The following is a 13,274-nucleotide window of genomic DNA, read 5'->3' as shown; positions in this document are numbered from 1 at the left end:
CAGAATTGTATTTCGTAAGAACTCAAATGAAGCAATGCAATCATTACCGCTCCAGACCCGTCAATAATAGTTTCATCGCTGTTACCGTTACCTCTGCAATTGTATTTTATTAAATTTAACCAATTATTACGCCTATGGTGAAGAGACGAGTGTTTCAATCACATTTAATTTTGTACTTAAAAAAAAAACAAACGCCTCATCTGCGCTGCATTATTTCACTTTATTAAGCTGAGTCACACATTGGGGCATCCTGGGTCGGTAGGTATAGTATACGTCCTGTAAACATAATCATCGAGAACATTTCAGCTATTATCAAGCCTATTCATCTAATGGCGTATATCTAAAATTGACATTGTCTTTCTGATGAGAAAAGGGTTTGTTCTTGTTTATACTTTAATTTATTTATAACACATATATATATATATATATATCGCAGTAAATGTCCCGTTCTTGAGGAGAATTTGGTTTTAGATGGACGCAGAAATTGTATTCATTTCAAGAACGGGACATTTACTTTTTGCTTACGGCCGGTCTCGAACGACTAGCTTTCGTTCCAGGACGCCAAACTACATTTTACACAATGCGACACCAATAAATCAGGAATCTCCAACGGCCCTACGCGCAGATTTTGCAGATAAAAAAAAAGTATGATTCATCCGACTCATCCGAGTGAATTTACTTATTCAAACGAGAAGAATAACAATTTACATGTTTTTACTCATTCGTGTTAATATATAAACAATATGAAATATGACTTAAATGTGGTTCGTAGCGAACCCAATAAGTAACAAGAGAAGCTCTAAAAGGGAAAATAAGCCGTTTTTCGTAAACCTTACTATTGCTAGGGCCTCTCCTAACGATTGCACATGCTTGAACGGTATCTTTTGTTAATAAAATACCCTGATCGGGTCGGCCTCAAACTCACAGAAAGCAAGTAGCGTAACTTGTGCTAAACCATGCAAGTTAACTATAGTTAAAAATATGCCAAGTGAAACTTCTTTCACTAGATAATAATTTTGGAAGTTCATTCACCCATCATCAGTTATATGCTTACAATAGTGAGAAAAATAACGTTTATTAATGCCTATGTAACGATCAAGCCAATTGAGCTCATGTTACCCAGAGTGAATTTTCTCATAGGAACCAGGTGCAGTGATATTCTTCTTTCTGTTTTTTGTAACCTAGGCTGACAAATCAAGTTAGCAGATAGTTTGACAGCAAAAAGATAGAAAATCGTCAAGCGATAATTCAGGCCACACCTTACTGCGTTCGGTAAAGTTACTTTCAGGATTGAACAACGACTGCATCAACGTAACCAGCTAATGCCCTGTAAATAAAGGGCACATAAAGGGACGCCCCCTTCCAGTCGACTGGTAACTTAGGTTCTTCCTCCGACAGTCAAATTTAATCTCTCTAGCGCTACTAGTATTGAATGTGTTCTGTTTCGCTACAACTGGTTTCTCACAGTAGAATGAAAAGAGCTAGTAATAGTTATTTTCTTTTTTCTTTTACTTAGGTTAAGGATACTAGCGGACGGTGGATGTTAGATGATTAAGTTGATATATGTTAGCTATGACTGGATGAGTGTTTTCGTAGGCCACTGGATGCGAAGACTTAACCCCGTTGGTTTAGACATACGCATTATCGAATGAAAACTTTCGACTGTATCTATCAAACGAATCAGACACAGCTGATCTCTAAATCTAACGAACATAACAATACATACCTCTGAACCCTATGGTTATTCTTTTCGATGTAGTTTCTCTCCTTCTTCCCGATTTCTTTGTTGCTGTCTGCCTATTTTAAAGTGTTATGTTATGTATCGCCGTTAGGAATTCTATCAGACAAACGGCTGGCTCCGAACGTGAAACGACGTATGCCCATACCCGGGTTCGAACACGTACCTTTAAGCTAGAAGCAAACTTTCAGCCGAGTACGCTCAAACACATTAAGCATGTAAGGTATATGCACCGATAGCAATCTACAAATCTGATGCCTATTGTCGTTCATCATTGTAATTTATCTTAGGTACTGCATGGCGAAATGACAGTGACCTTAAAGCTAGGACCTTGTCGTTATCTTAAACTCATACGGAGCTGTCGGAGGCTCAGAAAGAACAAGGCGTAATTAATCAACAATAAATTAGTTAATCAAAACCATTCGGTATTAGCATTAGGCCATGCTAAAACTCCTGATTATACTCCATGCTATGGTCATTGAATAACAATAAATTAATATAACGCTATATATATATATATATATATATAATGACGACAACAATAAATGAGTCCGCGAGATCCGATTATATCTAATAATTATCTTCACTAATTGATTCAAGTAACACGAACTATTTCGAAACTGGCCAGTCCGATATCGGTGGATTTTTCGGCCAGATTATCGGGATTCTTATTCATGCGCTCAGTGATACGAAGGTCCCGGAAATGAGGTGTCTTATGCCAGGTGCAGTGTTTAAGGTTCTAAGAAAATGAAAAACGAAACCTAAGCGGAGATGGATTGTCGTGAAGGTTGGGACTAATCGAGAACGCTGGAACACGCGTTAAACATTTGAGCCTAGTGGTAAAAGTAACATTACCCTCGTTTAGTAACGGACGATTGATGCTAGCGCTTACTCTCGTACAAACCTCATTTCGCGATGAGAGCCAATTATCTGAAGCAATACTTAACCGCAATAGCAGTGGACGTAAAACATTTAATCGTTGCACCTTCTTATAGTGCACTTATATGGTTTTAGTAGTATTAGGCTATTGCCGTCGGCTTGGAACGACACATTGACTCTGTTCCTGGTATGTTATCAGGAGCAAAGTGGGTGAAAATGTTTTAATTATGAGGTTTTAATATTTTCTTCGGTCATTACCAACTTTCTCAGGGCGCAAGAGTTGCGTGTAATTAATAAGTCGCTAGTATATGCCTTAAGTAATGGCTAGATCGATTGACGAGGCTGTGCCTTCTATTGCTCTTTAGGTGTTAATAAAAACACTAAAGTATAAATTACTAGTAGTAGTAGTAGTAGTGGTAGTATTTGTATACTGATTTTGTGAGGGAATTATGCCGCTGAATTATGAATCGCATTTTTACAGTGGTAGGACGGTGTGTACGGGAATGTAGGTGGCTATTTTCTTTAAAAAACAGTTATGAGACGTTATTTTCAGCGCTTGCAGTTGCTGCCATCGTTTTCGATCCTTTTTTGGCCTAGAGGCTTAATTCAGGTACAGGAACATGTAGAGTTATTTGACAAAATTAATCGCGAGATTTCGACTGCTACCTAAAACCATTTCCTTCGATAGAGCATTCTGTATTTACAACAATCATGTGCAAATATAAATTTTGCATCTTCTCTGTTTATAGGGATCTTTTGTTTCAAGATTGCATCAGTAGTCCCTGGTCGTCAGTAGCGTGTCACGATACGGCTGTCCTAGGTAATTAGACTAATCTATTGATAAAGCCTCTTAGGCCTACGCTGCGAGACTTCCCTTGGTCTTTTAGCCCATTTTACATGTACATGTATTATATTTACACAATGTCGTGACACGTATGTGAGGAGTAGACATAAATAAGAAACGAATGATTACTCTGACCGATGCACGTTAGTCTGGCTCGAACATTGTCCGAGTATCTATACGATAGTATGAATCACTAAAGGGACTTGTAAACAAAAACTTATTTGACAAATTACGCCATTAGACTAGAACTCATCAAATTGTTAAGTGCTGATGATCTCCATTAGGTTGTTGAATGGTAAGGCAAAGTGCGAAGGACGCAAAAGCCTAACAACACGACAATAACGGTGATTGGCCAGCTACTTTATCGCGGAGGCCGTGTTAACACATCTCACAAAGTTATATGGAACCTTTGCCAAGTTCTACAGAATGGATAGTTTCTGTCGGTAGTGCTTCAGTTTACTGGTGGAATTCTGAAGATCGCAGCATCTCTGTGGGCGTTCATTCCTGTTGTTAACAATCGCAGCTCTTGGCTGAACAATGATTCAGGCGGCATCTCAATGAGCACTCGCAAAGATGGTGAATGCTATTGATTTGTTGCAGTATTTCATATCTTTCGAACCCACTCTATCTATCCATAATTCTCGATTCGATCCCGGCTGACGAGTTCTTTCAATGCCGTCGGAGCTGCTTAATTTATCGGAGTTGCCACGGGAACTTCTACGGAATCGTTAGTCGTCGATGCTGGCCGCTATGCCATTGACTACTACGGCTAACGTGGGCGCGTCTATGGAGAGTGGCCGAGCGATTTTCAGCTACCCTGAGCCAAAGGCAGTTTCTGTCTGTTGGATCGCGTCGATCTGTTATTTTGTGATGGATGTCAGTTTTTGGTTAACTGTTGTTACTTCTAACCATCGATCTGCTCGGTTGGCTTCTAGTATATTACACTCTATGTCATCTATCAATAGCTATGTGTTAGTAAAACAATCAGTTTATATATACATGTTTATATACGTATAGGCATTGATATGCGTGGTGACAATTAGGTCGTACATCAATATTATATTGTCATTACTATGCTAATTGTTACCTTTGTTCCGCGTTTGTTCATACACACGTCGGACCTGCCCAATCAGTCACTTCTAAGTGGGCCGTATTTACGATTAAATTACTAAGTATTTTATTTGTGACTGCTTTTCCTATAGACAGAACACCTTTCTCTAATATCGTTAAAGTTACCGAAGCCAATAGTTCGATTAGGTGCTTTCCGTCACGAAACAGATAAACACTGACGTTGCGTCAATAGAACGTTGGTCAATAGATTTCTACGAGCTGTCGGAAAAAGGAAAACGGTTCGCAGGATTAGTTGAGATTATGGCTATGGTAACTACTCGAGGAAGTGAAAAATTGCCCTGCCCCTTCGGCTTGATCTAGCTGCTTTTCCTGCAATAATTTATTGCTATATTAAAATATTAGATAGGGTAACGTTGCAGTCCACGACTCCACTAGTCCAGGCGGCAAGTCGCAGGCTTGTAGAGAATAGAAAACTGTTTGGGTCGTTTGTCCACAGCAGCTGGCTCAGCAGCGCAAGCCAGCTTTGACAACAAGAGGTAGGATTTTTCTCAACACAAGATCTGTGATCAGACGAGAAATATGTTAGGTGATCTTGCGTGAAGCGCTTTAGTAAACAACATCCCCAGTTAATCTTGTTAACACCACATTTTAGTAACTGGAATTGATTAAATATGAACATAAAAAAGAGATTCTTCTGTGATTCATACGTTGTTCAGGCGATATTACTATTCCAGTTATAGTATTACTCCTCTTTTCTGATCCAGCGGCCAATATAAACTTATTGACTGTCTAAGTGTTATTTTGAAGCGCCGGAGATGTTAGTCATCGACATATATACATATATAAAACAATAGAGCCTGTCAGAATCAAGTCTGACGATCAACTATATTACACGTCCGTGCAATTTTAAGAAAGAAAAAACAACAGTTGCTGCAATTGTGGTAATTGGCAAGCCAGTCTCCATATAACACACTGTCACCCTCATTTAAAGGTCGAATTCCGTTCGTATATGAGGTTTACGCGTGAGATTAGTGACAATATGTTCCTTCGGAGAGTAGACATTGTTTGGAATTTTTGCATTTTGTTCGCATCTTTTTTCTCGTAATGAAAAATGTTCTTCTCGGAAGATAACCCAGACACATCTAGCAGCAATGATTGTCAGTGACAATCACGCACGATTTTATGGACATATTATTATTATTGTTGTTGTTGTAGCGTGCAGACGTTAAACGCATCACCGCGCAGCTTTCTTCCTTTCCCCCGAACCGCGTGGACGGGAGCGTGCAGGAAGAGCGCTTCCCTTCTCTACCACAGTTCGATCGATGACACACGCCAGTCCACGGATTGTCCATAGTTGTCGATCTGACATCTCCGACGCTCCTGCCACTTGGTAGACGCCGCCGGCTTCGGACGCAGGTCGTCCCAGTCACAATACGTTACAGCTAGCATCGTTACCGCTGACACCATATTCGCCTAAAACATCGCCTGCTACAAATTATCCTAACTACCGCCATCATCATCATCGGCATCAGATCAATACCAGGGCGTCATCTCAATATCCTCGCGCGGCAAGACTCGCTCTTGCCAGTACCGCGACGGAACAGCCGCGATCGGCGCGGCCAACGGGCCAATTGCGCGAGTCAGAAGTAACGCTGTGCGATGTGCTTTCGAAGTGGGCTATCGATTGCGTGCCGCAGACATGTTTTTTGCCATGACAGCCGGGAAGAGTTATCGATTCATTTCGCAGTAGACTAACAGCCATATAGGAAAATGGAAGCGCCTTAACTAATGGCTACCTAATGCCGTCATATTTTTGCACGACCGAAAGATGACAACTGATGCTTCTGTGTCCTGTGCTCAGCTGATGCCGTATCGCTTAAAGCCGTGTGCAGTGAGGGAACCATGATCCAAATTTAGAGAGCGCTTGTAACCGTGACGATTTGTGTAGTGCAAACGTTGCTGACGGATATCAAGGCAAGAGGGGTCGTACGGTACTAGAATAGGGATCTAGTCAAAAACGAAGGCGCACTGCACATGCTCAGTTGATTTCTAGTTGAACATAAAAGGGTGTGCATACAAATGCCGCGGAACTCTGCTGAGCTGGAAGGAACACATGTCTAAGCATCAGAGTAAGCGGAAGAACTAACAATGTGTAGGGGTTCTCTTAATAATGATCCACTGAAAACGGTACCTCTATTGTGTTCGACTCAGAAAGTGTACTGAAATAAGTGTACCGAGACGTTGTACATTTCGTTCATAGCCTCCGCGCGTAACGTATCCCTGTAGCTTTCCGTTGAAAGGTGTTAATTTGCTGAGCAGATATGTATTCCCGAGTCCAACAGACGGTAAGAGATGAGTCTGCTAGGTAATTTGGAATAGTTAATAAATAGATTTTGTCGTAGACAATAGCTTAGCTCTTTGCCACCAGCTTGTTTGTATTTGGTCTAGATACTTAGAGGACTACTTCCCTTTAGACAACACCGCATTAGCGCAGCGGTACTTTGAAGGCCTGTTTCTGGTTAACACAAATGAATTTGACAAATGAATAAAAGCCTTGTAACGGCGATCTCGCGTCACATTTAACTTGTCATCCGCAATAATAGGTACGATTTTGCATCCAGCTAGCCTGAAATTTACAGAAGCAACTGCTTCAGTATCGTTGCCTTTACGTCTCACGTTAGCTAAGGAAAAGTTCTGCTTTGCTGATGATATAGGCCTTGACATTTCACTTCATTCACTCACAACGTTTTGTTCCTGTGGTAATCGTAGTTATTCAACTCTAGCAAAAAGGACTTCGGCCTATCATAATCTAAGCCTGTCCTATGGTTGGACTGATGAGAACTGTGGGTCTCTGGTATAGCAATTATCCCTCGATGTCTAGTTTCGATCAGAGCTTAGGAAGCGACCGGCGTAAGGTTAGGGCCCTGTTAGACTGTGCTAAACATTTACCGAGAGTGTCTATCTAAATGAATTAGTTAGATATATTGTAGCGAAAAAATAGCTTCAAATAACTTGCTGAGACCGCCCGTACGTACGTAGTAATATCAAATGCTCTTTCATTTGCTATATATTCAGAGTACGTATCAAGGCAATGTATTATAGTCAGAGAAATGTCTCGTTTACCATGCGTTCGTTTTGAGAACGACTGTGAACAACCGAAATCAGTTGGCGTATCCAGTCACACTGGCAACGAGCGCAGGCTTGTCCTATGTTGGCGGTAACGAATAGGACCATCTACGGTCACTCACTAGCAGAATCCTAGAAATATATAAAATGTCTTAGCGATCACTTCCTGCCGGCAGTGTTGTAAGTTATAATATAAGCACTAGTTGATGAGGTATACTACAACTTGCAATGTGATGCTAGCCGAACTGTGACGCTTAACGGAAAAGTATCTATGCAGTTGAGCAATCGGATCCGCTTGAACTGATTCCATAAATAACATTAGTAGTATTGACAAAAGGGCACTGTTTCATCGTGATGAATCAGCTTACCCACACACAGTTAGCTCACACCTGACCGGTAGAGCTCTGTATCTAGAACGTAATATCATTTACTATACGTAATATTAGATATATTCGTTTTTCTTTTTCGGCAACAGTCTACCTAAGGCAATAAACGTTGTAGACCGGGGATGACGTTCAATTTCATACGGAAACCGTAACTGGATTAAGTCCGGTCTAAGTGCAACAGTTCATAGTGGTACGACTATTTTCCAGTAGAGACAGTTACTGATCAAACAGCGTTCACATCATCGGGAAGGTGTTTCTGATGGTACACATCAAGGTACACGTATTACGACCTTTCAGATAGGACCGTAAATATGGGACTGTGCAGCCGATATTGCAAACGAAATGTTTCCTTCGCGGCCATCATTTAAAAGAGGGAACGAACATGCGACAACTGCGCCCAGTCTTCGATTTATGCCGGCGCACATGCGCCGTCTCCGTTTCAATATCGATTTCGCCAACTTAAGCAGGATGTCGTTCGTTCGTTCGTTCGTTCATTGACAATATAACTGCTGGCAACGATCTTTCCGTCAATTTTGATAATCCACAGACTCCTCTTTTTATCCTCATTACAGTTGGGAATTTGCTGAACAGCAGAAAGTGGAAATAGCAATGGAAGCGATCTTTGGGTTAAGCTAAGATGAAACATGCTATAACGATAGTCACTATCGGCCATGCGTGAAGTATGATGCTGGTTATTAATGCTTGAAGACAATCTTCGAAAATAGGAGCTATCAAAAATAGAAGCAAATGCTGGATGGTCTAGATCAACTAGCTAAACGATTAACAGCACCTTCCTGTACTCCTGCTGTCAATTCTGTAGCTGTATCATTTGTTTATTTATCCATTGACAGCCAATGACTTCGACAGCCGTTTTCAGCGATAGTGTCCATATCGAAACTCTTGTTTATATATATGTATTTATTACCTAGTTATCACGTGTATGTATATCTCACTTCACCTTCAGGAACTGCAATGGTTGTCAACAGGGCTGTGGGATTATTTCCTTTTTGTGGCGTTCAATCCCTTTCTGAATAGGATAAACATTATGCTCATCATAGCTTTTTGATTTTTTAAAAAAACGGAACTTGACCGTATGCTGAATACGGTGATCCCGCAAAGCTTTCGCCCCCACAACGGTATCTTTTGATTAAGTTCTACAATACAGGTGCTACTATTCGATGATAGAATTCATAATCGCCGTATGCGCTCTGTCATCGTGTCTGGTATAGAAAGCACCCGGTATGTCCTTCTTCAACGGCACTAGTATGAAAATAGGACGTTCACGCAAAAGCAAACAATCATTTTTCACTGGAACACTGCGGAACATACAACGTAGCATTAAGATAATAGTAATAATGTTTTGACAGGCTCCAAATCTATTCCGATCTATGTTCATGACTCCGTTTCCTGTCACAAATTAAGCTATCGTCAGCTACTGAGGCCAACGCATCGTTGACTTGGTAGAGGCTATTGAGACGTCACAATTTAAGGTGGACTTCGATTTGGTTTTTCATGATACTCTTCTAGGGTTTTCTATAGCCAATACAGACCCTATATATGAATATGAAGTGCCCTAGACTTCCTAGCACCTAGCCATCATCGTACCAGATGGCATTACTGGCGCAATACTTGGACCATGTCACAGGAGAAAATGTGTTGAAGTACTCATAACTTTACTAAATTTGGAAAGCCTTTAACTTCCTTGATATATCAATGTTTTTACCAACCGTATACTTAGAGACGGAGATAGATATAGACGGGGATAGCCATGTGCGCCTCTTTATCAGGCTATATATAGCGAAGAAGCGATGACAAGTGACTGAAATGCATCTCTGGTGCATTGTTATAAAATATACAAGAAGACCCAGCGGATTTTGCCCCGCGCCTGCATTACTATTAAATACACTATAATTTAGCGGTATAAAAAAGGTCATTATATTTATAACAGAGATAGCATTGAATAGCTTTTTTTCGCAACACAAGTTCCACTCGCTTGTTCACGAAAGGCAACTTTCGTGCTGGTGATGATGGATCAGCGTGGACGATACCGCGCTTCGTGTTTCTAAATAGTAACGCGGCATTATTTACAAACATGAAAGACGAAATAGAAATTGCTGCTGTCGGGTTACGATTAACCAAATTAACATGTACGCTATATGTAAATAATTAAGCGTTGTTTTGTGAAAATTTTTCGAAATATTGCTGAAACGATGAGCTCCCACAGTATTCTCATTAACACACATCTCTGTTGGAAAGTAGGAAATCTCGTAAAAAAACTCACTAAGGCGATTTTAAAATCGGACCCCATGTTCGAACAGACGCCCCCCAGTGAATCAAATGCTTGATATAGGCCGCACTCAACAAACGAAAAAACATGGTCCAAATGTGACGCAGTTTCTTTATTGCGACTTATTTGAGATTTTGCATCACCGATTCCGTTACGTCATTGCAGGTATACTCTAGGTATTTCACTTTTTTCTCGTCACAGAGTTCCGACAGTCCTGCCTCCACGGAGCATTTATCTCATTAACTTAATCTGATATTGGATTCGCACTACACCTGATCCCTAACATAAGCCTATACTTATATAAACATCCGAATGAACAGCTGCTCTGGTCGCGTCCGTCTTCCGCACAGACTTTCCCCGAATGAAAGTCGAGCGGACCATTTTGAGCGGTGCTTCTGGGACAGACCTGCTACCCAAGACATTTAATAGAATAGGCTCGAGCAGACTACAATAGATTAGGTAGAATATAGATCGCAAGTAACTACCTGCGATTGCCAGAGGCGGCATGACCAGCTGGCCATCCCTGGTTCCGATTTCAGCGTAGGCGGCACTGAGAGAGCGAAAATTATGAAAGCGACACAAAATCAATAGCCACTGAAACTTTTGATGTGTCTACTGTACCGTCTCCCTACAGGCTCGAGAAGATTCATTAGTAGTAGCATCACTCGGCTTCAATAAAAGGCTATCATACCATATTATATATAGTGTTTTATGTTGCTTTCTCCTTATTTTTTTAACCGGCCAGCACTACTTCGGGAACCGCGTGTGTGTGTTTTTCTAGCTTTGTTATTTACTAATTATTTTGCTTCTTTCAGTGGCGACACAAAAATTCAAACACACGTATTACTTTCTGAGATTTCCAATTTCCAGGAGGACGCGGAAGGTCCTGCGGATGCCAGACAGGAAAATAGAGAGCATTTTTGGAACAAACAATTTCAAGCGTTTGCGGTTGCCGTCGGCGTATTTGCTCTACTAACGACCATGATAACCTACGGCGTTGTATTGTTGATCACCCACGCGAGGCCAGAAGGGAGACGGATTAACGAGGACGATTCGGACGCTAATTATTTTGCCGACCAAAACAGAACTATGGTCGAAAGCGACTAGCAGTAGTCTCAATTGCTCGCTCTTCTTCTTCTTCTACTACTTCAATTTTTGTGATAGATATATGCGCATTGACTTAATTCCCTTTACTTTGTCTTTACTCTTGCAATTATTTTATAATAGCCATTCGAACACCATTGAGATGAGTTAGACTAATAGAAGCGAAACGTTCAGTTAAGCGTATACACAGACAAAAGCTAAAGGGATGTTCGGAGACATCGACGCAACAGCTAACGCCTCAGCCCTAAGCAACCCGTGATGGTGGTGGGGAAAACACCCGCATAACATCCCTTATTACCGCCACAACATATCCAAACGTGTAAAAGTTCAGTGTTCTGCAACGAGCACCCAAACGTCCAAAAATAAATAGTACGAAAAAAGTTTTGTATAGGCTTCGTTGGATCAACATGCCTTCCGGACATCATTTGCTTTTTGTCCTAGTTCTATTCTATTTACATATGCGTTCGATTAAATTTAACAAATATTGTCTAAGTAGGTCATCAGTACTCGTCTATTATTAAACGCCTAAATGGCTTGAGATAAATTTTTGGAAGACCTTAATCCCAGCGAAAATAATTTCAACTCACGACTACATGCCCATAGCGTGGAACAAACATCATTTGAAGAGGTCATTGGTGAGGCTATAGAAGATGGCATTTGTTTACAACTAAATGATCACAGCCTGAACGAAAAGGTCGGGATGTTAGTTGCGGAGCAGAATTGTTCCAGGAGATCAGTCACGTCCTCTAGCCTCAGATCGGACGACAGCGATAAAGGGTGCGTATCTGTCTCAGTGTAATGGGTGTATAGATAGCCATAAGGTTTGATCTGTTTGACAGTTGTACAATGTAATAGTTATCACTTGAACGGCTTTGTATCGAAAGATTAAAAAAAATGGGACGTTTCAGTGCTATCAATAGCAATAGGAGCATTTGTGAAAATAAACAAATCATACAATATACATCGCTATCGAGGGGTTTCTAGGAGTGGCATTTCGACGTAGCACGAACTATGTTGAACATATATCGAGTTTGCAAGAAGAGACAGTTTACCGCTACTAACATGTTTCTTATACACTTTAGTATATCAATACATTTTCTACGAAGACACCGAATTGTTTTATTCTTGTTGTTTCTTATGAAATAGATGTCGGTCGCGTGATTAAGTGCGAGCAAATAGCTTTTGCCTTATACGGGCTTTCTTAACTATACGCCTAAGTTTCTAAATATCGTAACGCACACTTACCTTTCAAGTGCGCATTGACTTTCGAATTTGGCGAGCCGTTCGTCAGCGTCGACATAATCGAACCCATCGAAACTGGAAACGTCAACATGTTCAACGCTCATCTGACTTTGCCTTGGTGCCATTATGAAGTAAACGATGCTGATCAATGCTTTTGTTACAGTGGATCATCGTTTACTGCGCCGATACCTAAGAATTTAGATGATTTAGGATTCTTCTACTAGAGCCCGGATACGTTCGAAAGGAAAATGACCGTCGGTCTGTATTTGAACATACGTCTGTTTCGATTGGTAGGAAAGAGGTCAGACGCTAAATGTATCTTTGCAAAGACTAAATCATAACTACAGTCTATATAGGGTGACACTTCTTTGAGCTAGTTTAGATCGAGCGAGCCTTGCTTGACGTATCGCAACGAAAGGGTCCACAATTGTCGCTTGCTGAAAGCTATCGGAAAAGATCCTCTCTTTGAAATACTGTCGAATTAGAAACCAGAAATTGACTCGGAAAGAAGACTAATCTGAAACAATGCTTGTAGTTTCCTGTTCGTACGAAAGACACATCACCGTAATGACACTAGCCATCCATCATACAATAGAT

The 13,274-nt window shown here is 40.8% G+C and overlaps 2 long non-coding RNA genes across 2 annotated transcripts; one reads left to right on the top strand and one right to left on the bottom strand.

Annotated features, from left to right (window-relative positions):
- Positions 1–204: 204 nt before the first annotated feature.
- Positions 205–13,228, bottom strand: LOC147753254 (uncharacterized). Its single transcript, XR_015311768.1, has 2 exons — positions 12,681–13,228; positions 205–276 (listed from the first exon to the last, which is right to left on the bottom strand). It is a non-coding gene; the product is annotated as an uncharacterized LOC147753254 (long non-coding RNA).
- On the top strand, positions 5,869–12,404 carry LOC111261993 (uncharacterized). Its single transcript, XR_002681322.2, has 2 exons — positions 5,869–6,877; positions 11,202–12,404. It is a non-coding gene; the product is annotated as an uncharacterized LOC111261993 (long non-coding RNA).
- Positions 13,229–13,274: the final 46 nt, after the last annotated feature.

This window comes from Varroa jacobsoni, unplaced genomic scaffold, assembly GCF_002532875.2.
Source record: "Varroa jacobsoni isolate VJ856 unplaced genomic scaffold, vjacob_1.0 scaffold_621, whole genome shotgun sequence".
In the NCBI taxonomy this organism is placed as follows: Eukaryota; Metazoa; Arthropoda; class Arachnida; order Mesostigmata; family Varroidae; genus Varroa; species Varroa jacobsoni.
This window is presented reverse-complemented; position numbering and strand designations above follow the sequence as displayed.